The sequence below is a fragment of the Hyla sarda genome, chromosome 1 (assembly GCF_029499605.1).
Source record: "Hyla sarda isolate aHylSar1 chromosome 1, aHylSar1.hap1, whole genome shotgun sequence".
NCBI lineage: Eukaryota > Metazoa > Chordata > Amphibia > Anura > Hylidae > Hyla > Hyla sarda.
The window spans coordinates 308,881,477-308,906,308 of record NC_079189.1 but is presented as its reverse complement, the minus strand read 5'-3'; the positions used below and the strand labels follow the sequence as shown (position 1 = coordinate 308,906,308).

At 41.0% G+C, this 24,832-nt stretch overlaps 1 long non-coding RNA gene across 1 annotated transcript; it reads left to right on the top strand.

Moving 5' to 3' along the window:
* The first annotated feature begins 306 nt into the window (after window positions 1–306).
* Window positions 307–24,310, top strand: LOC130271350 (uncharacterized). The gene is made up of 3 exons (XR_008843563.1): window positions 307–437; window positions 20,514–20,557; window positions 23,924–24,310. It is a non-coding gene; the product is annotated as an uncharacterized LOC130271350 (long non-coding RNA).
* The last annotated feature ends 522 nt before the right edge of the window (window positions 24,311–24,832 follow it).

Here is a 24,832-nt window from a genome sequence, read left to right as displayed (position 1 = left end):
CCCAGCATGTCCAGCCTGTTATTATGTCGATATCTGAGGACATTACAAGTAGGAGGTATAAGCGGAGAGAACTACAACATCCAGCAAGTCCAGGCTGTCATTATGGGATATCTGGGGACATTACAAGGAGGAGGTATAAGAGAACTACAACTCCCAGCATGTCCAGCCTGTTATTATGTCGATATCTGAGGACATTACAAGTAGGAGGTATAAGCGGAGAGAACTACAACATCCAGCAAGTCCAGGCTATCATTATGGGATATCTGGGGACATTACAAGGAGGAGGTATAAGAGAACTACAACTCCCAGCATGTCCAGCCCATTATTATGTCAATATCAGAGGACATTACAAGTAGGCGGTATAAGAGGAGAGAACTACAACTCCCAGCAAGTCCAGGCTATCATTATGGGATATCAGAGGACATTACAGGGAGGAGGTATAAGAGAAATACAACCAGCATGTCTAGACTGTTATGGGATATCAGAAGACATTATGAGGAGGTATAAGAGGAGAGAACTACAACTCCCAGCATATCCAGGCTGTTATTATGTGATATCAGAGGGCATTACAGGGGGAGGTATAAGATGAGAGAACTACAACTTCCAGCATGTCTAGACTATTATCATGGGTTATCAGCAAAACTTACAAGAGGAGATATTACAGGAGAGAACTATAACTCCCAGTATGTCCAGCCCCCGCGATCTCCTGTACAGGGCCCAGACTCGGCCCCGGCTGAGCTGCTGTGTGTGTGATGTTTTACACATAGCAGATCAGCTGGTACAAACATGCCCCTCCATTCATCTCTATGGGAGCCATGACGCCATCCCCCCCATAGACTTGCATTGAGGGGGCATGGCCGTGACGTCACGACACCCGCATCCAGCGTTAGTAATATCACTTTTTGCACCCAATTATAACACATCAATTATGCCAATGTCCTTATTCTTCATTTAACATCTGTGACACCCCTGTGCAAATCACCTCAAATGTACATGGTGCACTCTACCTTATGGGCCTTGTTGTGCGCCCGCAGAGCACTTTGCGCCCACATATGTGGTATCTCCGTACTCTGGCTAAATTGTGTCCCAAAAAATGGGGATCTTTTTTCCCATTTACCTCTTGTGAAAATGTAAAGTATGCGGCAACACCAGCATGTCAGTGTAAATAATTTTATTTTTATACACTAACATACTGGTGTAGACTCCAACTGTTCCTTTTCATAATGGGTAAAAGGAGAAAAAGCCCCCCAAAATCTGTAAGGCAATTTCTCCCGAGTACGGCGATACCCCATATGTGACCCTAAAATGTTGCCTTGAAATACGACAGGTCTCCAAAGTGAGAGCGCCATGCGCATTTGAGGCCTAAATTAGGGTTTTGCATAGGGGTGGACATAGGGGTATTCTATGCCAGTGTTTCCCAAACAGGGTGCCTCCAGCTGTTGCAAAACTCCCAACATGCCTGGACAGTCAATGGCTGTCCGGCAATACTGGGAGTTGTTGTTTTGCAACAGCTGGAGGCTCCATTTTGGAAACAGTGCTGTACCAGACGTTCATATTTATTGGGGAGGGGAGGGGGGCTGTGTAGCGGTATGTGTATATGTAGTGTTTTTTTACTTATTTTATTTAAGTGTAGTGTAGTGTAGTGTTTTTAGGGTACAGTCACACGGGTGGGGGTTCACAGCGAGTTTGCTGCATCTCAATCTTGCAGCACTCTCTGTAAACCTCCGCCCATGTGAGTGTACCCTGTCCATTAACATTGGGGGGAGGGGGGGGGGACATCCAGCTGTTGCAAAACTACAACTCCGAGCATGCCCTTCGGCTGTCCGTGCATGCTGGGAGTTGTAGTTTTGCAACAGCTGGAGGCACACTGGTTGCGAAACACGGAAACAGACTCAGTGTTTCGCAACCAGTGTGCCTTCAGCTGTTGCAAAAACTTCAAATCTCAGCATGCAGTGACAGCAGAAGGACATGCTGGAACTTGTAGTTATGCAACAGCTGGAGGCATACTGCTACAACTCCCAGCATGCCCTTTGGCAGTCCGTGCATGCTGAGGGTTGTAGTTATGCAACAGCTGAAGGCACACTGGTTGCAAAACACTTGAAAGTTTTTTACTGGGCGTTATAGTTTGGAGGCACAGCTGGAGGAACATGAGTTGGGAAAAAGAGTTAGGAAACGAACAATGTTTCCCAACTAGTGTGCCTCCAGCTGTTGCAAAACTATAATTCCCAGCATGGCCAGACATGCTGGAAGTTGTATTTCGGCAATATCTGAAGGGTCAGATGTTGACGAACTACAACTCCCAGCATGCTTGGGCAGTCTTTTATGCTGGGAGTTGTAGTTTTGCAACATCTGGAGGTCCACAGTTTGGAGACCACTGTATAATGGTCTCCAATCTGTGCTCTTCCAGATGTTAGAGAACTACAACTCCCAGCATGCCTGGACAGACTGAGCATGCTGAGATTTGTAATTTTGGAACATCTGGAAGAGCACAGATTGGAGACCATTATACAGCGGTTTCCAAACTGTGGCCCTCCAGATGTTGCAAAACTACAACTCCCAGCATGCCCAGAAAGCCAAAGGCTGTCTGGGCATGCTGGGAGTTGCAGTTTTGAAACTCCCAGAGGCAGCAGTGAGATTGCTTTACGGCAATCTCACTGCTGCCAATGAAGATGCCGCCCTGCTGCTGCAAACTCACCGCGGGGACGCACCATCTCCGGGACCGCCTGGAGGACGCCGCTTGCGCCGGGACCGCTCGGGACACTGCATGGCCGGGTAAGTGACGCCGGGGGACGGGTCAGGGACACTTAGCAGAGCGGTGTGTGTCCCGATCTCCGTGATCCGAACTCACACACCGCGCTGCTAAGTATTCTCATAGCGAAACTCTGCTATCAGCTAGTCAGATTTGACTAGCTGATAGCAGTGATCGCTGGGGGGGGGGGGGGGGGGTGGATGAAACCCCCCGTGGTCAAATGGTAAGATGGCTGGCTATCAGTGATGGCCTCCATCTTACCGGGCGCTGGGGAAAAGTATAATGGAAATCAGTAAATTGTAAAAATAAAAGGAGAATGATCTACAGTGTTAAGTGGATACAAAGCTATTTTAATGTGACGGAGCTTGTTCAATGATAAGTAATCAAACATTTCCTATGTAAATGTATTAAATTGTTGGATCATAAAATACCAATATACAAGTGATCTAATGAATAACTGAACTGTAAACAAATATTCTATATGCAAATTATTTTAAAAGTGCTTTGGAATAACCAAGGAGTAAAAAGCAATATAAAGCAAACCAAATGAGGAATGGAGATAGAAAGGATCGCTACGTGCAGTTAAAGTTGGCTTATATTTACGGGGAAAAAGACGCACTTGCGTCAAAATTTTTGGTGCAAAGGAAAAGTACGCAGGTAATAAATCCATGTGTACTATAGATGTCACTCCAAGGTACCCTGATTCAGCCACATCTGGAGGACATGCTCTACCAAAATGTGCGCAAAAAAATGCGCAAAAAAAGGGCTTGCGCAAAATTTAGCGGAAAAAAATACACACAAAACAGGGGTAAAATCTTTGATACATGTCCCCCATGGTGTCTGTCCATAACCTCTATTGCACTCCTGTATGTGGGAATGGCTTCCAAAGCATCGCCCTGGCGTAGTGTTATTGAGGTCGTTGGGCCCTCCTACACAGGATATTCTTCACTCCTGCAGCATGGCTTCCATAACCACTATAGGAGAAGTCACCGCTGTGGGAGCAGACCCAGAAGTGTCCCATGGCATCTTCATCATCGGTTAAGGGGACAGTTAGTCAGATCCCACCCACTCGTATACCCCCAAGCAGGAACATAATTCAGCTCCACTCTCTGATGACATCACATGACCACCATGTTCAATAGCTGCTTGTCCAGTTCTATCTGTAACACACATAACCAAGGTTCGCACAGCAGAAAAATTGGTAACATTATTTTATGCACTGATTTTATTTTTTCCTTAATTTTTCCGTAATTGTCACCCAGCTTTCCCAAAACATGATTTGTCTCTTTTGACGTCATTGATGGTTTATCCTATTACAGTGTACAACCAGAAGCAGCAGAAGAAGTGTTTGGAGATCATAAGCCGCACCTGGTCTTCTGCAAGTGATGGGAAGATCCAGACAACAGGGAACTCAATTAAAAAATCTAATGATCAGACCCCGGGGTGTCCGCCATAGCCCTTGGCGTAGTACAGTGGAGTCAGAAAGCAGAGGAGTCAGCAGCTGGTCACAGCAATGAGGGATGTGGGCAGTCGGGGACAATGAGACATGGACTGTCAGAAGCACAGCCCTACATCTGGCCTGGTCGCTGAATACTCGGACTCCAACTCTGAGGTGGAGGTGTAGCCACTAAAAAAACCCAGCCAAAAACTGTATATAGTGTCAGAGAGTGTATTCTAAATCTGTTGCGAGGTGTCTGGATGTGTATATTAAATAATTTTTTCATTTTATCCTTAACCCCTTAAGGACTCAGGGTTTTTCCGTTTTTGCACTTTCGTTTTTTCCTCCTTACCTTTAAAAAATCATAACCCTTTCAATTTTCCACCTAAAAATCCATATTATGGCTTATTTTTTGCGTCGCCAATTCTACTTTGCACGGCGAAACGGAAAAAAAAAATCATTGTGCGACAAAATCGAAAAAAAAACGCCATTTTGTAACTTTTGGGGGCTTCCGTTTCTACGCAGTGCATATTTCGGTAAAAATTACACCTTATCATTATTCTGTAGGTCCATACGGTTAAAATGATACCCTACTTATATAGGTTTGATTTTGTCGCACTTCTGGAAAAAATCATAATTACATGCAGGAAAATTTATACGTTTAAAAATGTCATCTTCTGACCCCTATAACTTTTTTATTTTTCCACGTACGGGGCGGTATGAGGACTCATTTTTTTGCGCCGTGATCTGAAGTTTTTATTGGTATGATTTTTGTTTTGATCTGACTTTTTGATCACTTTTTATTCATTTTTTAATGTTATAAAAAGTTACCAAAATACGCTTTTTTGGACTTTGGAATTTTTTTGCGCGTACGCCATTGACCGTACGGCTTAATTAATGATATATTTTTATAGTTCGGACATTTACGCACGCGGCGATACCACATATGTTTATTTTTATTTTTTTTTAAACTGTTTTATTTTTCTTATGGGAAAAGGGGGGTGATTCAAACTTTTATTAGGGAAGGGGTTAAATGACCTTTATAAATTTTTTTTTTTTTACTTTTTTTTTGCAGTGTTATAGGTCCCATAGGGACCTATAACACTGCACACACTGATCTCTCATCCTGATCACAGGCGTGTATTAACACGCCTGTGATCAGCATTATCGACGCTTGACTGCTCCTGCCTGGAGCTCAGGCACGGAGCAGTCATTCGTCGATCGGACACCGAGGAGGCAGGTAAGAGCCCTCCCGGTGTCCGATCAGCTGTTCGGGACGCCGCGATTTCACCGCGGCGGTCCTGAACAGCCCGACTGAGCAGCCGGGATACTTTCAGTTTCACTTTAGAAGCGGCGGTCAGCTTTGACCGTCGCTTCTAAAGGGTTAATACCGCACATCGCCGCGATCGGCGATGTGTGGTATTAGCCGTGGGCCCCGGCCGTTGATTAGCGCCGGGACCCACGCGATATGATGCGGGATCGCGGCGCGATCCCGCTTCATATCGCGGGAGTCGGCGCAGGACGTAAATATACGTCCTGCGTCGTTAAGGGGTTAAAGGAGTACTCCGGTGAAAAACTTTTTTTTTTTTTTTTTTTTAAATCAACTGGTGCCAGAAAGTTAAAAAGATTTTTAAATTACTTCTATTAAAAAATCTTAATCCTTCCTGTACTTATTAGCTGCTGAATACTACAGTGGAAATTCTTTTCCATTTGAAACACAGAGCTGTCTGCTGACATCATGAGCACAGTGTAAATGGAAATCCCCATAGCAAACATTTGCTGTTCTGGACAGTTCCTAAAATGGACAGAGATGTCAGCAGAGAGCACTGTTCTTATGATGTCAGCAGAGAGCTCTGTGTTTCAAAAAGAAAAGAATTTCCGCTGTAGTATTCAGCAGCTAATATGTACAGGAAGGATTAAGATTTTTTAATAGAAGTAATTTACATATCTGTTTAACTTTCTGGCACCAGTTGATAAAAAAAAAAAAATAAAGTTTTTCACCAGAGTACTCCTTTAAGGATAAAAAACAAAAGCTAAAAACAAAAGTAAAAGTGCCCAGCTAGCTCAGGGAGCTGTTCAGGATCGCCGCGGTATAATTATACCGCGGCATCCCGAACAGCTGTAGCACAGGAGGAGGTCTTCTTACCTTCTCCTGTGCTGTCCGATCGCCGAATGAATGCTTCAAGCCTGAGATCCAGGCTTGAGCATTCAATCGCCGAAAACACCGATTGATCCATTCCTATGGAGATTAATCAATCAGTGTAAAAGATCAGTTAATGCAATGTCATAGCCCCCTATAGGAGCTATAATATTGCATAAGAAAAGTGTAAAAAAATCATTAACCCTTTCAATTATCCCTTCCCCTAATAAAAGTTTGAACCACCCGGCATTTCCAAGGATAAAAAAACGACAGTGTAAATAAAAATAAACATATGTGGTATTGCCGCGTGCGGAAATGTCCGAATTATAAAAATATACCGCTTTTTAAACCGCACGTCCAAAGTCCAAAATAGAGCATTTTTGATCACTTTTTATACCACTAAAAAGTGATCAAAAAGTCTGATCAGAACAAAAATGGTACCGCTAAAAACGTCAGATCACGGCGCAAAAAATGAGCCCTCATAGCGCCCTAAACACAGAAAATTTTTAAAGTTATAGGGGTCAGAAGATGACCATTTTAAACGTATAAATTTTCCTGCATGTATTCATGATTTTTTTCGGAAGTGATACAAAATAAAACCTATATAAGTAGGGTATCTTTTTAATCGTATGGACCTACAGAATAACGATGAGGTGTCATTTTTGCCGAAAAATGTACTGCATAAAAACGGAAGCCCCCAAAACTTACAAAATAGTGTTTTTTCATCAATTTTGTCACACATTGATTTCTTTTCCCGTTTCACCATAGATTTTTGGGTAAAATGACTAATGTCATTACAAAGTAGAATTAGTGACGCAAAAAATAAGCCATTATAAATAATTTTAGGTGAAAATTTTAAAGAGTTATGATTTTTTAAAGTTAAGGAGGAAAAATTGAAAATGAAAAAAAATGAAAAAGCCTGGGTCCTTAAGGGGTTAAGGTTTTTCCTCCAACACATCACACCAAGAATATTGTTCCCTATTATCAGCCATCTCTGCACCAGATAAGAATAACTGTGGTGTTGTCAACCATTTAACACACAGTGAAACCCCTTTGAGAAGAAAAAAATATGGATTCCTATCCCTGTAAATGACCATCCTTAGCTAAAGGTCTAAAAGTCCTGCTGGAGAGGAACTAGATTTTATTTCAAGACAGGAGGCATTGCATTATATACATTTTCTTTCTTTACTGCAAAAGATAGCAGCAATATTAAACATTTTTTCAACAGATAGCAAGAAAACTTTTTAGATACACAGGTATACAGTTTGCAGTGTAAGGATTTCTCCCTGAGAATAGCTTGGGGATCTTCCTTGACACCACCACAGGACACGTTTCCGCTTCAATAAACCAGCAAACAACAGTACTTTATGCAAGTCTGGCCCCTCGCCACCTTTATTAGACAGTTTGCAGGATAAATAAAAACATAAGACAGGAACAAACAAAACCCTAGACCTCCTAGTCACTAACTAAACAATCCAGCATGTCCTGACTATCCACTGGTGGGCTTTTCCCGGCCAGTTAAACTTATGCCTCCTGCAATCTTCTACTCACTGTTCACACACAGCGTTTGCAACCTCTTGCTGTGTGTCTCGTCCACACTTCACTGTTGGGGTCACTGACAGCTCTGTGTGTTCCTCACCATGACCCCTGCCTCCCCCGTAGAGCCACCTTGCTGTCTTCTGGGGAGAGCTCAGACTACACTGTCTGACTTCCTTTTAGGGTTCATTCCCACAGGGCGTATACGCAGCGTATTTGACGCTGCGCAAAATTTATGGCAGCAGCGGGAAATACGCTGCGTATCCCTTGGTCACTATACACACAGGGCTTTCCGGCGGCAGCCCTATGTGTGTAGTGAGTTTTGGAGGCGGAGCCATATGCCGGCGTGTCTGTGACGCGTGGCTCCGCCTCCAAAACTCACTGCCCACATAGGGCTGCCGCCGGAAAGCCCTGTGTGTATAGTGACCAAGGGATACGCAGCGTATTTCCTGCTGCTGCCATAAATTTTGCGCAGCGTCAAATACGCTGCGTATACGCCCTGTGGGAACGCACCCTTAAACAGACTTCCCTTCTCTGCTACCTCATTAAATAGGCCACAGGTGGAGGTTTCTCCAGGGTTAGGCTGGGTTCACACTACGTTTTTGCCATACTGTTTTCAATCCGTTTTTCTAAAGAAAACCGTATGGCAAAAAAACAGATGGAACAGTATGGAAAAAAGTAAGCCGTATGCATTTTTAAACAGTATACTGTTTTTAAAAGTGCATACAGTTCCGTCAGTTTTTATAGAAAAAAAAACCATACTTTTTTGAAAATTTTGTCCATTTTTAATGGGAGGGGTCTTGGGTGGGGACTTTAGGATTCAAATGCGCATGTGCAAAGTAAAAACGTATAAGTTTTTCCCGTATGGAACCGTATACATGTGCGTTTTCCATTGACGTCCATTTAAAAAAAAACGTATGCGGTTGCAGTACGATTTTTAAACCGGAGACAAAATCGTGGTCAACCACGGTTTTGACTCCGGTTTAAAAATCGTACTGCAACCGCGTACGTTTTTTTTAACATGGACGTTAATGGGAAACACACATGTATACGGTTCCATACGGGAAAAACGTATACGTTTTTACTTTGCACATGCGCATTTGAATCCTATAGTCCCCACCCAAGACCCCTCCCATTAAAAATGGACAAAATTTTCAAAAAAGTATGTTTTTTTTTTCTATAACAGGTATAGACAAGGGAACATACTGCACGTAACAGTGGCCAATGAATGTACAGGCTAGGTGCTACAAGGTCCTGCATAACTGAAATATTCCTCTTTCTTTGCCGCTACCGCAGATGAGTACACACACACACACACATATATATATATATATATATATATATATATATATATATATATATTGTTGTTGTTATATTCATATATATTCTATTCTTGTGTTTTCTATCCACTTATTTAATTGAATTCTTATTTATTATACTTATCCGTCATTTTTATCTAGTATTTTCCTACATAATATTGATTTATATTTATTTTCTAATTTTAACTTGTTCCCGTTATTCCTGTATCCTTATTCCCCTTATATATATATATATATATATATATATATATATATATATATATATAATTTTTTTTTTTTTTTTTTTTTCCATCCGCAGTTCATTTCTAATACTTTGCTGCCCCCTACTGTCCTTTTTAGGACAGTGCAGTTATATTAGATATATTTTTTCCCTATAATATACACCATTACCTATTCCTATATATATATATATATATATATATATATTCCCATATATATATATATATATATATATATATATATATATATATTTAGCTACTAAATAATTTATAGCAGCCCATTATCTAATAATTAATTCTGTATTAATTAATTATTACATTAATTGGTTATTAAATTAACGAATTCATAATTTTTACAATATATTATTTCATATTTTATATAAAATATAATATGTCTTCTGAACAAACTTCTTCTAAAGACTGCGAATATGTATCTACTGATCAAATACAAAATATTGTTGATCAATCTGTCTCAATGTCAGTTCAAAAAGCAGTCAACTCTGCAATGGTTACTATGCATGAGTCTGTGGTGAAGTCGGTTGCTATGGCAATATCTCAGTCTTTACGCTCATAAAGCAGCCCAGAGCATTAACCCCTTAAAGGGGTACTCCGGTAAAAACCTTTTTTCTTTTAAATCAACTGGAGGCAGAAAGTTAAACATATTTGTAAATTACTTCTATTAAAAAATCTTATTCCTTCCTATACTTATTAGCTGCTGAATACTACAGAGGAAATTCTTTTCTTTTTGGAATGCTCTCTGATGACATCACGAGCACAGTTCTCTCTGCTGACATAATAATAATAACGCTTTATTTATTGTTGTCCTTAGTGGGATTTGAACCCAAGTCCCCAGCACTACAAGGCAGCAGGGCTAACCACTGAGCCACCATGCTGCCCTTAGCATGCATCTGCTATGCATCTGCTATGCATCTGCTATGCATGGTTGCTAAAATGGACAGAGATGTCAGCAAAGAGCACTGTGCTCGTAATGTCATCAGTGTTCCAAAAAGAAAGGAATTTCCTCTGTAGCATTCAGCAGCTAATAAGTACTGGAAGGATTAAGATTTTTTAATAGAAGTAATTTACAAATATGTTTAATTTTCCGCCACCAGTTGATTTAAAAGAAAAAAGGTTTTCACCGGAGTACCCCTTTAACCCCTTAAGGACCAGGGGTTTTTCCGTTTTTGCATTTTCGTTTTTTGCTCCTTGCCTTTAAAAAATCATAACTCTTTCAAATTTACACCTAAAAATCCATATGATGGCTTATTTTTTGCGCCACCAATTCTACTTTGTAATGACGTCATTCATTTTGCCCAAAAATCTATGGTGAAGCGGGAAAAAAATCAGTGCGACAAAATTGAAAAAAAACGCTGTTTTGTAACTTTTGGGGGCTTCCGTTTCTACGTAGTACATTTTTCGGTAAAAATGACACCTGATATTTATTCTGTAGGTCCATACGATTAAAATGATACCCTACTTATATAGGTTTGATTTTGTCGGACTTCTGGAAAAAATCATAACTACATGCAGGAAAATTAATACGTTTAAAATTGTCATCTTCTGACCCCTATAACTTTTTTATTTTTCCGTGTATGGGGCGGTATGAGGGCTAATTTTTTGCGCCGTGATCTGAAGTTTTTAACGGTACCATTTTTGCATTGATAGGACTTATTGATCACTTTTTATTCATTTTTAAATGATATAAAAAGTGACCAAAAATGCACTATTTTGGACTTTGGAATTTTTTTGCGCGCACGCCATTGACCGAGCGGTTTAATTAATGATACATTTTTATAATTCGGACATTTCCGCACGCGGTGATACCACATATGTTTATTTTTATTTACACTGTGTTTTTTTTTTTATTGGAAAAGGGGGGTGATTCAAACTTTTAATAGGGGAGGAGTTAAATGATCTTTATTCACTTTTTTTTTTCACTTTTTTTTGCAGTGTTATAGGTCCCATAGGGACCTATAACACTGCACACACTGATCTTCTATGTTGATCACTGGTTTCTCATAAGAAACCAGTGATCAACGATTCTGCCGCATGACTGCTCATGCCTGGATCTCAGGCACTGAGCAGTCATTCGGCGATCGGACAGCGAGGAGGCAGGAAGGGGCCCTCCCGCTGTCCTGTCAGCTGTTCGGGATGCCGCGATTAGCCGCGGCTATCCCGAACAGCTTGACTGAGCTAGTCGGGAACTTTCACTTTTAGCCGCGCGGCTCAGCTCTGAGCGCGCGGCTAAAGGGTTAATAGCACGCGGCGCCGCGATCGGTGCTGCGCGCTATTAGAGGCGGGTCCCGGCTTCACTATGACGCCGGACCCGCCGTGATATGACGCGGGGTTACTGTGTAACCCCGCGTTATATCAGAAGAGCAGGACCAAGGACGTACCGGTACGTCCTTGGTCCTTAAGGGGTTAAGGACCCAGCCCAAATATACCTTAAGGACCCGGCCATTTTTTGAACATCTGACCACTGTCACTTCAAGTATTTATAACTCTGGGATGCTTTTACCTTTCATTCTGATTCCGAGATTGTTTTTTTTGTGACATATTCTACTTTATGTTAGTGGTAAAATTTTGTCGATACTTGCATCATTTCTTGGTGAAAAATTCAAAAATTTGATGAAAAAATTGAAAATTTTGCATTTTTTTTAACTTTGAAGCTCTCTGCTTATAAGGAAAATGGATATTCCAAATAAATTATACATTGATTCACATATACAATATGTCTATTTTATGTTTGCATCATACAGTTTACATGTTTTTACTTTTGGAAGACATCAGAGGGCTTCAAAGTTCAGCAGCAATTTTCAAATTTTTCACAAAATTTTCAAGATCGGAATTTTTCAGGGACCAGTTCAGTTTTGAAGTGGATTTGAAGGGCCTTCATATTAGAAATACCCCACAAATGACCCCATTATACAAACTGCACCCCTCAAAGTATTCAAAATGACATTCAGTAAGTGTGTTAACCCTTTAGGTGTTTCACAGGAATAGCAGCAAAGTGAAGGAGAGAATTCAAAATCTTCATTTTTTACAATCGCATGTTCTTGTAGACCCAGTTTTTGAATTTTTACAAGTAGTAATAGGAGAAAAAGCCCCCAAAATTTGTAACCCAATTTCTCTCCAGTAAGCAAATACCTCATATGTGTATGTCAAGTGTTCGGCGGGCGCAGTAGGGGGCACAGAAGGGAAGGAGTGACAATGGGATTTTGGAGAGTGAATTTTTCTGAAATGGTTTTTGGGGGGCATGTCACATTTAGAAAGCCCCTATGGTGCCAGAACAGCAGAAAACACCACATGGCATACCATTTTGGAAACTACACCCTTCAAGGCACGTAACAAGGGGTCCAGTTAGCCTTAACACCCCACAGGTGTTTGACAATTTTTCGTTAAAATCGGATGTGTAAATGGAAAAAAAAATGTCACACTAAAGTGCAGTTTTTCCCCCAAATTTACCATTTTTACAAAGGATAATGGTAGAAAATGCCCCCCCCCCCAAATGTGTAGCCCCATTCTCTTCTGAGTATGGAAATACCCCATGTTAGGACGTAAAATGCTTTGCGGGCGAACTACAATGCTCAGAAGAGAAGGAGTCACATTTGGCTTTTTGAAAGCAACTTTTGCTGAAATGGTTTTTTGGGGGCATGTCGCATTTAGGAAGCCCCTGTGGTGCCAGAACAGCAAAAAATACCCACATGGCATACTATTTTGGAAACTATACCCCTCAAGGAACGTAACAAGGGGTCCACTGAGCCTTAACACCCCACAGGTGTTTGACGACTTTTCGTTAAATTTGGATGTGTAAATGAAAACCTTTTTTTTTTTTCTAAAATGCAGATTTTCCCCAAAATTTTACATTTTTACAAAGGGGTAATAGGAGAAAATGACACCCAAAATTTGTAACCCCATTTCTTCTATGGAAATAGAAGTATGGAAATACCCCATGTTAGGACGTAAAATGCTCTGCTGGCGAACTACAATGCTCAGAAGAGGAGGAGCGCCATTGAGCTTTAGGAAAGAGAATTCGTTTGGAATGGTAGTCAGGGGCCATGTGCGTTTACAGTGGACCCCCCCACATGTGACCCCATTTTGGAAACTACACCCCTCACAGAATTTAATAAGGGGTGCAGTGAGTATTTACAATCCCACAGATCTTTGGAACAGTGGGCTGTGCAAATGAAAAATTTAATTTTTCATTTTTACGGACCACTGTTCCAAAAATCTGTCAGACACCTGTGGGGTGTAAATTCTCAATGTACCCCTTATTACATTACTTGAGGGGTGTAGTTTCCAAAATGGGGTCACATGTGGGTATTTTTATTTTTTTGCGTTTGTCAGAACCGCTGTAAAATCAGCCACCCCTATGCAAATCACCAATTTAGGCCTCAGATGTACATGGTGCGCTCTCATTCCTGAGCCTTGTTGTGCATCCGCAGAGCATTTTACGCCCACATCTGGGGTATTTCCGTACTCAGGAGAAATTGCGTTATAAATTTTGGGGGTCTCTTTTACCGCTTGTGGAAATAAAAAGTATGGGGCAACACCAGTATGTTAGTGTAATTTTTTTTATTGTTTTACACTAACAGGCTGGTGTAGCCCCCAACTTTTCCTTTTCACAAGCGGTAAAAGGAAAAAAAGACCCCCAAAATTTGTAGTGCAATTTCTCCCGAGTACGGCGATACCCCATATGTGGCCCTAAACTGTTTTCTTGAAATACGACAGGGCTCCGAAGTGAGAGAGCACCATGCCCACTTGAGGACTAAATTAGGGATTGCATAGGGATGGACATAGGGGTATTCTACACCAGTGATTCCCAAACAGGGTGCCTCCAGCTGTTGCTAAACTCCCAGCATGCCTGGAAAGTCAGTGGCTGTCCAGAAATGCTGGGAGTTGTTGTTTTGCAACAGCTGGAGGTTAGGTGATCGCGGCGGGATCGGCGGCAGTAAGGAGGAAACGGTGGAGGCAGCAGTGAAGATCAGTGGTAAGTGATCTTCACTGCTGCCTTCTAGGAGTTGCCAAACTACAACTCCCAGCATGCCCAGACAGCAAAAGCCAAACTACTCTTCAGATGTTGCCGAACTACAACTCCCATCATGCCTGGACAGTCTCAGCATGCTGCAAGTTGTAGTTTTGCAACATCTGGAAGAGCACAGTTTGGAGACCACTATACAGTGGTGTACAAACTGTAGCTCTCCAGATGTTGCTAAACTACAACTACAAGCATGCACAGGCATGCTGGGAGTTGTAGTTCTGTAACATCTGGCCATTCAGATGTTGCCGAACTAACTACAACTCCCAGCATGCCTGGGCAGTCTGAGCATGCTTGGAGTTGTAGTTTTGCAACATCTGGAGGACTACAGTTTGAACTCTACTACACATTGGTCTCCAAACTGTTCTCCTCCAGTTGTTGCATAACTACAACTCCCAGCATGCTGTCTCGGCATGCTGGGAGTTGTAGTTTTGCAACAACTGGATGCACACTGGTTGGAAAACATTGTCTGTTTCCTAACTCAGTGTTTCCCAACCCGTGTGCCTCCTGCTGTTGCACAACTATAACTCCCAGCATGCACTGACAGACCATGCATGCTTGAAGTTGTAGTTTTGCAACAGCTGGAGGCACACAGGTTGGGAAACACTGAGTTAAGTAACAAACTCAGTGTTTTGCAACCAGTGTGCCTCCAGCTGTTGCATAACTACAACCCCCAGCATGCATGGACAGCCAAAGGGCATGCTGGAAGTTGTAGTTGTATGCCTCCAGCTGTTGCATAACTACAAGTCCCAACATGCCCTTCAGCTGTCACTGCATGCTGAGAGTTGTAGTTTTTGCAACAGCTGAAGGCACACTGGTTGCGAAACACAGAGTTTGTTACCTAAAACTACAACTCCCAGCATGCCCTTTGGCTGTCAATACATGCTGGGAGTTTTACTTTTGCAACAGCTGGAGGCACACAGGTTGCAAAACACTGAGATAAGTAACAAACTCTGTGTTTTGCAACCATTGTGCCTCCAGCTGTTGCATAATTACAACCCCCAGCATGCACGAACAGCCAAAGGGCATGCTGGGAGTTGTAGTTTTGCGACAGCTGGAGGGTACATTTACACGGGCGCGGGTTTACAGTGAGTTTCTCGCTGCGAGTTTGAGATGCAGCAAATTTTCCGCTGCAGCTCAAACTCCCAGCAAACTCGCTGTGAACCTCCGCCCGTGTGAATGTTGCCTAAAAACACTACATATACACATACCCCTACACATTTACCCCCCCCCCCCCCCAATAAAAATGAGAAACGTCTGGTTCGGCACTGTTTCTAAAACGGAGCCTCCAGCTGTTGCAAAACAACAACTCCCAGTGTTGCCGGACAGCCATTGACTGTCCAGGCATGAGTTTTGCAACAGCGCGAGGCACCCTGTTTGGGAAACACCGCTGTAAGGTAATTTTGGTATCGGATGCAAGTGTAATTTTTGCATCCGGGTCCGTCTCTATGCACATCCCTAATTTAGGACTCAAATGTACATGGTGCTCTCTCAATTTGGAGCCCTGTCGTATTTCAAGGCAACAGTTTAGGGCCACATATGGGGTATTTCTGTACTCAGGAGAAATTGCCTAACAAATTTTGGGGCTCTTTTTCTCCTTTTACCCCTTATGAAAAGGTAAAGTTGGGGTCTACTCCATCATGTTATTGTAATTTTTTTTTATTTTTTTTACACTAACATGCTAGTGTTGCCCTATACTTTTCATTTACACAAGAAGTAAAAGCAAAATAAGACCCCCAAAATTTGTAACGCAATTTCTTCTGAGTATGGAAATATCCATTATGTGGACGTAAAACGCTCTGCGTGTGCACAAAAAGGCTCAGGAGTGATAGCACCATGTACATTTGAGGTGATTTGCACAGGGGTGCTGATAGTTACAGTGGTTCTGACATAAATGCAAAAAAAAAAAAAACACCCACATGTGACCCCATTTTGGAAACTTCACCCCTCATGGAACATAACAAGGGGTATAGTGAGCCTGAGCACCCCACAGGTGTTTGAAGAATTTTCGTTAAAGTTGGACGTGAAAATGAAAAATTTGCATTTGTTTTTCACTAAAATGCTGGTGTAATCGAAAAATTTTCATTTTCACAAGGGGTAATAGGAAAAAAGCCCCCCAAAATTTGTAACCCCATTTTTTCCGAGTATGGAAATGCCCCATATGTGGATGTAAAGTGCTTTGCGGGCGAACTACAATGCTCAGAAGAGAAGGAGCGCCATTGGGCTTTTGGAGACAGAATGTGTCTGGAATTGAAGGCCATGTGTGTTTACAAAGCCTCCCGTGGTGCCAGAACAGTGGACCCCCCCACATGTGACCCCATTTTGGAAACTACACCCCTCAAGGAATGTAATAAGGGGTAGAGTGAGCATTTATGCCCACACAGGTGTCTGAAAAATGTAATTTTTCATTTGCACAGCCCACTGTTCCAAAGATCTTTCAAACACCAGTGGGGTGTAAATACTCACTGCACCCCTTATTAAATTCTATGAGGGGTGTAGTTTCCAAAATGGTGTCACATGTGGGGGGTTTCTGCTGTTCTGGCTCCATGGGAGGTTTGTAATTATACATGGCCCCCGACTTCAATTTCAGCAAAATTCTCTCTCCAAAAGTCCAGTGGTGCTCCTTCTGTTCTGAGACCTGTAGTGCGCCAGCAGAGCACTTAACTTCCACATATGGGGCATTTTCTTAATCTGGAGAAATTGGGCTTCAAATTTTGGGGTCCATTTTCTCCTATTACACCATGTGAAAATGAAACATTTGGAGTAACACCATCATTTTAGTGTTAAAAATAAAATTTTCCCTTTTTCGGCCCCACTGTTCAAAAAACCTGTGATGTGTAAGTACTCACTGTAACCCTTGTTACGTCCCTGGAGGGGTCTAGTTTCCAAAATGGTGTCACATGTGGGGGGAGGGTTTCTGCTGTTCTGGCATCATGGGAGGTTTGTAAATGCACATGGCCCCCGACTTCAATTTCATCAAAATTCTGTCTCCAAAAGTCCAATGGCGCTCCTTCTGTTGTGAGACCTGTAGTGCGCCAGCAGAGCATTTAACGTCCACATATGGGGCATTTTCTTAATCGGGAAAAATTGGGCTTAAAATTTTGGGGTCCATTTTCCCCTATTACCCCTTGTGAAAAAGATGAAATTGGGGTAACACCATCATCTTAGTGTTAAAATCAAATTTTCCATTTTCACATCCAACTTCACCGCAAAGTTGTCAAACACCTGTGAGGTGTTTAGGCTCACTGTACCGCTTTTATGTTCCTTGAGGTGTGTAGTTTCCAAAATAGTATGCCACATGTTTTTTTTTTTTTTGGCTGTTCTGGCACCCTGGGGACTTTCTAAATGCAACATGCCCCCCAAAAACCATTTCAGCAAAATTCGCTTTCAAAAAGCCAAATTTTGCTCCTTCTCTTCTAAGCATTGTATTGCACTAGCAGAGCACTTAATGTCCACATATGGGGCGTTTTCTTAGTCGGGAGAAATTGGTCTTCAAATTTTGTGGTCCATTTTCCCCTATTACTCCTTGTAAAAAAGAAAAATTTGGGGTAACACCATTGGGGTAACACCATTTTAGTGAAAAATTATCAACCTTTATTGATACATAAATGCACAAGAATTACAAACATTTTAAAACATATAAAATATGAAAACAATATCAAAGATGCAACTTCCTGATCACAGAGGCAGGAAAGGGGTCTGGTGGGGGCTCAACAGCCTTTAATAGCATACAGCTATATGTGTAAAAACTGAAACCCATAAGGGGTTAATTGCCCATGGTAAATATAATAAATGAACTTGGAGAAATTATTCCCAAGGTGCATACTCCAGTGAGTGCCAAAGAAAAACAGGGTTCACCTGATAATAAATAGTGACAAGCTATAAGCTGAGAGCCCAAAAGGATATATATATATATATATATATATATATATATATATATATATATATATATATATATAAAGAAAGAAAAGTGTATAAAAGTAATTACCTAGTGGTTTAAGTGAATGTGTGTGCACTAGTTATGTGATGTGTCAAGGTTCACTATACCTCTTGTTACATTGATGGGTGTAGTTTCCAAAATAGTATGCCATGTGGGGGTTATTTTGCTGTTTTAACACCATGGGAGCTTCCTAAAAGCAACATGGCCCCCAAAAACCATGAAATTTGTTTTAAAAAATCCCACAGTTTCTCTTTCCCTCTTGAGCCATGTTTTGAGCCCGCAGAGCACTTTACGTCAACATATGAGATATTTCCACATTCGAGAGAAATTGGGCTACAAATTTTGGGGGGCTTTTTCGGCTTATACCGCTTTTAAAAATGAAAAAAATGGGGCTACAAGAACATGTTAGTATAAAAAAATGCAGATTTAGATTTTTCTCCCCCACTTTGCTGCTATTCTTGTGAAACACCTAAAGGGTTAACAAACTTATGACTGAAACTTATGACTTAATGATTGAATGTCATTTTGAATACTTTGAGGGGTGTAGTTTCCATAATGGGGTCATTTATTGGGTATTTCTCACAGAAATGCCCTGCAAATCCACTTCAAACTTAACTGGTCCCTGAAAAATTAAGATTTTGAAATTTTCGTGAAAATTTTGAAAATTGCTCCTATACTTTGAAGCCCTCTAATGTCTTCAAAAAGTAAAAACATGTCAACTTTCTGATGCCAACATAAGTAAGACATATTGTATTTGTGAATCAATATAAACATTTTTGGAATATCCATTTTCCTTACAAGCAGAGAGTTTCAAAGTAAAAAAAATAATTCACATTTTTCATGAAATTTTGGCATTTTTCACCAAGAAAGGATGCAAGTAATGATGAAAATTTACCACTATGTTAAAGTAGAATATGTCAAGAAAAAAAACTTTTGGAATCAGAATAAACGGTAAAAGCATCCCAGAGTTATTAATGCATAAAGTGACAGTGGTCAGAATTGCAAAAAAGGGCTCAGTCCTTAAGCGGTTAAGCATACAAAAAATATCCCTGTAAAGAGGCATTCTGATTTTGACAGCCATAATCCTCAGAAACGCAGAAAAACTCTTCCTTCTGAGGTGTGCCAGGAAATTGAAGCAGGCATGCGTCCTTCTTGCAGCCATATTGCAGGTGCTCCTTCATTGCATCTTTCATCTTCCACCCATGAGGAAGTAAATGAAATACGGGTTAATAAAGCCTCTCATCAGTCAAAACCAAATTATTTTCGGGAATGCTCTGGGGACATTTCTGCAGAGGATTCCATCTCCTCAGATTCCGGAGGGTGATGATACAAATTTTGATGAATTTTATTCTGGAAATGCCATTGTTATTTTTGATAACACAGGAACACCCTTTTTCGATCCCTCCCACGTCAGTCATCCTAGATCAGGAGAATGGATGCCAGATCCTCAAGTGGAACTATTTTTATCCCACTGGATTAAAAAGGGGCTTGATTAAAAAAATCCCGTAATAAGATAAGAGCGGAGTGTACTAGGCTTACACTTACCGCTAATAATGCAGCAACTCCTGAACTTGATCCCATATTAATTGAGTACCTCCAAAAATTGGGGAAAAACCCTAAGAAGGGTGTTGACCGTGCCTTCAGGACATGTCAAGATAAGGTCCTCGACCTCCTGGGCCCCCTTACAAAAATTTTGGAGCTATCTGAAGAGGCCTCAGTGTCAGACACTCCTATTGATATTAACACCCTAAAGGGTTGGTCTCAGAGGGCTATATGCCTCTTAGGCAATGCTAACTAATCCATCTCTATTGAGCAGAGATGGTCAATACTAATGAAATTAGATCGCCCACCTAGCCACTTCAGAATCCTCCACACCTAATGAGGGTCTCCTGTTCGGGGACAATTTCATAAAAGAAATTTCTAAATATGTTGGCCTATTTTCCTCCATGGATAAGGCGCAGACCTCACTAAAAAAGGTCTTCTTAAAAAAAAAATGTTGGGAAGGCTGGGAAAAACCGGGGCCGTTTTCCCAGCCGAGCCCCGCAGTTCAGATCACAGTATCGAGGCCCCCCTCAACAGGACAGACAATCCTACAGTGTTCCTGTCCCTTAACCCCAACCTTTCTTCCCCTGCAGGGCAACGGGTCAGAGAGGCGCCAACCGGTCAAGACCTTATTCAGGTAAGTCTTTATCATCCTTCTTTCCAATTTCCAGTGGGCAGAAGGATCATTCATTTTTGCCACAACTGGGAAATGATCTCCCCCGACCAGTGGATTCTCAGCACTCTACTGGGTTACCAGATGGAATTCCTATCCAGTCCCTTCCAGGATCTTTTATCAAACCCAATATATTTTTCCAAAACAGACCAAATGTTGGACAATCAGAGATCTATGTGCGAAATAATCTATTGTTCAAATTCCTCTAAACTGTTCAGGTTTTGTAAGCAATTTCTATCTAGTAAAAAAGAAAGACGGCAGTCACAGACCTGTCATAAACTTGAAACTTCTCAACAATTTTGTACGTACCGTCATTTCAAGATGGAAGGTATCCATCTACTAAGAGATCTCTTACTAAAAGAAGACTGGTTGTTAAAAATCGACCTCAAGGACGCATACCTTACAGTCCCTATTGATCCTGTCTCTCAACCTTATCTCCAATTCATCTGGAACAAACAGAAATGGCAACTTACTTGGCTTCCTTTCGGCCTCTCCTCTGCCCCTTGGTGTTTCACGAAACTAATGAAACCTGTAGTAGCTTCTCTATGATCCAGAGGAGTTCTTCTAATAATTCATTTAGATGATATTTTCATCATGGCCACTTCTCGACAATTGGTCTCCCTTCATATGGAAAGGACCTTGTACCTTTTATCCAATCTCAGATTCATAATCAATTACGAGAAATCTATTCTAACTCCCTCAAAAGAGGTGGAGTTCTCGGATTTTCAGTGAACACCCATACTACCCTTCTCAGTCTTCCCTCAAAGAAATTGAAGATTATCCGGAAAGAAATTCGGTCAATCCTCAACACTGACAAAATTTCTCTTCGCTCTATAGCTCGAATTGTGGGTCTCTTGTCCGCTTCAATTCAAGCTATATTTCCAGCCCCATTACATTACAGTGCTCTTCAACAGTTAAAAATCCGTCATCTAAGAGAAGGTCTGTGATACTTAGACGAAATGTATCTGTCTTAAGAAGCCAAAGAAGAACTCTTGTGGTGGCTTCAATACATTCAGGAGTGAAATGGCAAAGCCATTTTCAATTCCAATCCGGACCTAATTTTGGAATCAGATGCGAGCCTCAATGGTTGGGGAGCTCTTCACAGTTCTCTTTCAACAGGAGGAAAATGGTCCCCCTCGGAATCCCTCAATTGTCTAGAACTATTAGCTGGCTTTTTTGCGTTAAAAAGTTTTGCAAAATACTTATCCCACATTTGTATCTTGATCCGCATGGACAACATTTCAGTGGTTCAATATATCAACCGTCTTGATGGAACAAAATTGGAACCCCTTGCCAACATCTTTGGCATTTTTGCCTGGACAGAAACATTACTCTAAAAGTGGAGTATCTTCCAGGCCTTTACAATGCTGTAGCAGATTGGAATTCCCATTATCTAGTTGATTCCAGCGATTGGAAGCTACATCCATCGGTTTTTCATCAAATCAACCTTCTATGGGGCCCTTTTCATCTGGATTTATTTGCCTCTCGACTCAATCACCAACTACTTCTATTTTTCAGTTGGAGCCCCGATCCAGAAGCATTAGGAGTGGACGCGCTCCTACAAATATGGCCTCCAAGGATTCTTTATGCTTTTCCTTCCTTTGCTCTCATTCACAGAGTTCTTCTCAAAGTATCCATTCAGAAATCGACTCTAGTCTTGATCACTCCTTGGTGGCCGGCACAGTCTTGGTTCCCACAATTTCTGGGAATGTTATTGGACTATCCCAGACTCCTTCCGGAACTCCCAAATCTACTTTCAGATCAATCTGGGAATCTCCACCCGCTGATCCTATCGCATCAACTTCCTCTGGTGGTTTGGCTGATTTCAGGTCAATCCCTTTTGACTCAGAATTTTTTCCATCAACTAGAGACATTCTCTCGGAAGCCTGGGATCCGGGTACCAGGACTGCTTACCGATCAGCCTGGAAACTTTGGGTAATTTGGTGCGCACAACGGGATTTGGATCCCTCACATGCACCTATCCCCCCATATCCTTAATTGTCTATCAGTTTCTTTTGATTCTGGCAAGGCTTATTGTACTTTGAATCTCTATAGATCAGCTATTTCTTTCTATCATGATCCGGTCAACTCCATTTCTATTGGCAAACATCCCTTGGTTTGCAAGCTTCTTAAAGGAATACGTTTTTAACGCCCTCCTTCGCCTAAGTATCAGTCTACTTGGGACGTTAATATGCTTCTTAACTTATTTCTATCCTGGGATGACAATGAATTCCTTTCATTAAAATTATTATCCATCAAACTCACTACTCTTCTTTGCCTTATGTCTATTAAAGGGGTACTCTGTGGAAAACCTTTTTGTTTTGTTTTTTTAAATCAACTGCTGCCAGAAAGTTAAACAGATTTGTAAATTACTTCTATTAAAAAAATCTTAATCCTTCCAGTACTTATTAGCTGCTGAATACTACAGAGGAAATTCTTTTGGACAGAGATGTCAGCAGAGAGCACTGTGCTCGTGATGTCAGCAGAGAGCACGGTGTTCCAAAAAGAAAAGAATTTCCTCTGTAGTATTCAGCAGCTAATAAGTACTGGAAGGATAAAGATTTTTTAATAGAAGTAATTTACAAATCTGTTTAACTTTCTGGCACCAGTTGAAGTTGATTTAAAAAAAAAAAAATAATAATAATTCCGCCGGAGTACCCCTTTAAACGGGTTTCTGATGTCAGAGCTCTAGATATATCTCAGAGACAATATTCACCTCAAGGTGTTACTTTCACTGTTCACAGATGCACTGAAACCAATCTACATCAGGTTTTCTATCATTCTTTCCCTCACAATGATAACTTTTGTGTAGTCCGTAGTCTTAAATCCTATGAGTCTAAAACTGTTCTCTTACGTCATTCTTCTTGTTCCCAACTTCTCATTTCCTATTGTATACCTCAATTGCCGGTTTCTTCTGCAACTTTGGCTAGATGGGTAAAACAGTCATTGGCAAACATTGATATTTCCACATTTGGTTCCCATTCTACTAGAGGTGCAGTTTCTACTAAACTTTTTCAAGCAGGAGTATCTTTGTCTGATTTTTTTAAAGCAGCCAACTGGTCATCAGATTCCACTTTTAAGACTTTTTACTTCAGACCTGAATCTCATGTATCTATGTCTCTACTTTAATATTATAGACTTTAGCAAATATGTTATACTACTATGTTATAGCTTTGAACTTGCATATAATGCGAGGCCTCCTGTCTTGAAATAAAATTGGAGATTTTCCTATCCTTGGTGACGGAAAATATAGATTTTATGAAAGACAGGAAGCGAGCATTATCCCTCCCTTAACCCATCCCTCTAATTATTTTATATTCTATTTTTCAGCATACTAACTATCCTTGAATACGGATCTACTTGTTCTTCTTCACTTCTTGTTGGATCTTCACCATGAAGTTTTTCTTCAATTGTATCGATGAATGAATATCTGTCACCTGGATGTTGTCATTCCTTAGACCTCAGACTCAAGCTACTTCCAGATGGATTCACTGGATTCTACTTGTTGACTCTTCTTAGAACTTTTGTAATTTTTATGTTATTTATTCAAAGAAAGAGGAATATTTCAGTCATGCAGGACCTTGTGTCACCTAGCTTGTACATTCATTGGCCACTGTTACGTGTAGCATGTTCGGTTGTCTATACCAGCAAACTGTATACCTGTGTATCTAAAAAGTTTTCTTGTTATCTGTTGAAAAAACATTTAAGAAAGAAAATGCATATAATGCTCGCCTCCTGTCTTTCATAAAATCTATATTTTCAAATATATATATCTCCAATTTATCACTATCCCTATATAGGGTGCATGTAAGTTGGAGGTATAAGAACTATGCATTCCTATACCTGTAAAGGAACTATGTGACCAGGAAGTATAAGGTCCATTAGCAGTGTAAGAACTATGTAGTTCTATCCCTGTAAAGGACCACTGTTAGTTAGAGGCCTAAAAGTCTTTCTGCTGGATAGAATCCAATCCCTCTAAAGAATCATTGTTCATTGGAGGGTTAAAGGGGTACTCGGGTGGAAAACTATATATATTTTTTTTTCAAATCAACTGGTGCCAGAAAGTTCATTTGTAAATTACTTCTATTAGAAAATCTTAATCCTTCCAGTACTTATCAGCTTCTGTATACTACAGAGGAAGTTGTATAGTTCTTTTCTGTCTGACCACAGTGCTCTCTGCTGCCACCTCTGTCCATGTCGGGAACTGTCTAGAGCAGGAGAGGTTTGCTATGGGGATTT